This window comes from Austrofundulus limnaeus, unplaced genomic scaffold, assembly GCF_001266775.1.
Source record: "Austrofundulus limnaeus strain Quisiro unplaced genomic scaffold, Austrofundulus_limnaeus-1.0 Scaffold6, whole genome shotgun sequence".
Lineage (NCBI taxonomy): Eukaryota > Metazoa > Chordata > Actinopteri > Cyprinodontiformes > Rivulidae > Austrofundulus > Austrofundulus limnaeus.
Genome location: NW_013952408.1, coordinates 4,894,997 through 4,897,489, shown reverse-complemented (window position 1 = coordinate 4,897,489; position 2,493 = coordinate 4,894,997).

Sequence of the window (2,493 nt, the reverse complement as noted above, 5' to 3'; positions counted from 1 at the left end):
GTGTGTGTGTGTGTGTGTGTGTGTGTGTGTGTGTGTGTGTGTGTGTGTGTACAGTTTGATTTAGACATGGATGTGCACGAAAGCAACTTCAAAAGACTGAAGTATCAGATTCAGACATGGGAAGCTCTGACAAATGAGATGCTGTTATGTGAAAAGCGAAGGCCTTTACAGCATCTTCCTTTCATCTACACAGGCGGGCCTGTCCTCGAGTGGGGGGGGGGGTGTATTAGGAGTAAAGTGAAGCAGGTAATCGTGTTTTACTTTATGCATGCAGTTCCACAAAACAAAAACCTCAGTACAATGTGTGCTCAAACTACAGGATCACGCAAGTTTAGAGTGTGTCAGATATAGGTTTTAGATTTAAAAAGTAAAAGCAATTAAAGTCAAATAAAGCAGGTATGTGTGTGTGTGTGTGTTTGTGTGTGATTGATTGACTGATTTATTGATTGATTGATTGATGTTATTTAGCAATAATATTGTATGTACATACACATCTAGTGCATTCATTATTAGTACTTGGATAACACAAGAAAGTGAGAAAAACGTATTTCCATTGTGGTCCACTGTGTGTGTGTGTGTGTGTGTGTGCGTGCGTGCGTACTTGCGTGCGTGCATGCGTGTGTGTGTGTATGTGTGTGTGTGTGTGTGTGTGTGTGTGTGTGTGCGGTGGCAGAGATTAAGACAGAGAAGTCACAACAGTATTTCAGGGAGCCAGGCACTTCCCAGCTGATGCAGCGCTGCAGTTCAGTGGCTCCTGATTACTCAAAGAGTGGAGATGTCTGACAGGACAAAACACACACACAGTCATGTGAGGGTCCATATAACATGCTAATGACAAGATGTGTGTAATTACTGGGATCTGCATGATAGCACTTTTGAAAAGATCATGTCGTTCTCTGTGGGTTCATCTTGAATGAAGCGATGAGTAACCTGTCTCACACTGAGCACACTGATGAGACCAAACTATCTGATTCTTTCTTCTTCAGTTTGTGCCACACCTCTTTATCATTGGATTAAAAAAAACAACAACAACCAGCAGTTTTAAACAGATAGAAGGTGAGGAACGATCTGGACAAGTCATCACAGGGCCAAACACAGAGACAAATGAAAAATAATTATTCAGAATCTCAAATGAACCCACCATGCATGCAAGTGGACTGTGAGTGGAAATGTGAGTTACTGGAAAAAGCCCACACATGCACTATAGGAACATGTAAACTCCTCACGGAAAAGTTCCAGCTGAGATCCTGTGACCATCTTAAGGTGAGACAGCCACACTAACCACTGCACCTCAATAAATAAAGCTACTCTTGGTCAATCAAATTGAGCCCAGATAAAGCTTTTTTTTGTCATTATAATTAAGATCTTTTTCTTGACTCATTGCACGTTGAGCTGAGGTTGTTGATATCTGGAAATGCAAACCCTTAAAGCATTCCTAAAAAAATGTGGATTTCATTTTTCACATCACAAGTTTAGTTTCAGCTGTGGCAGATGGAGAAAACATGAGCCGTGAGACCTAAAATGGCTACAACTCAGCCAATTACACAGGTACTGTACTCAAATGTGGTGTGGTGGTAGCTGTGAGCCATTTTCAACACACGATTTGAGCAATAACTTCTTTAAAGGAATATGAGTCAAGCAAAATATCCTACAAACTACTGGATGGATTTTAATGAAACGTTCAGAAAACTATAACTGGTTGTGCTTACAATTAATCAACATTAGCCAGAAATGGCTGGAATTCAGTTATTTTTACAGATAATGAGCTAAAACTAGGCTTTATAGGAGCTGAGTCATCCTCAACACAAACTCAGAACTTTAACACATTTTGAAGATGTGGTGATGGCTGTGGTGGCCATCTTGAAATAAAACTGGCACGAAAGGAGGGGAGTGACGAGCATTCTTTCAAATTTTGTTATGGTCTTCTGATAAATGTAAATAAATATTTCAGTTTTATGGATGTGATTAATAAGGCTAAGACAAATCTGATTAAAAAATTTTGGATTTTAGGTTTAAAATATCTACTTCTTTCTATTAAGCCTTTTGTCTCACCAATAGAATTAGATTAAAAAACAGCTGAGCGAGTGCATTTAATGAACAACATGTCTGCAGCAGCGGCAACAACACCTGAGCATTCCATCATTGCATTGCATGAAAACACACACTCAAAACAGATGAGCAAGCATGAGAAAAAGACACTTTCATTCAATTTATTCTGTTAGTTTAATATCTATAGCAGGTGAGGGAACATCACGGTCACATATGGGTTTTCTTGAGCATAGTTTTCAGAAGTCACAGTGTTTCAGACGTGGACAAGAACAACTTAAAAATACACGACAATGAAGAAGGGAGGGCCACGAGGAAACTCAAAACACAAGGTGCGACACATTCCTCCACACCTTCTCCTTCATGGTCCTCCAACTGCCCCCTTTGCTTCAAACACTCACACAAATAATAAAATAAAATAATAATAATAATTAAAAAAAATAACGA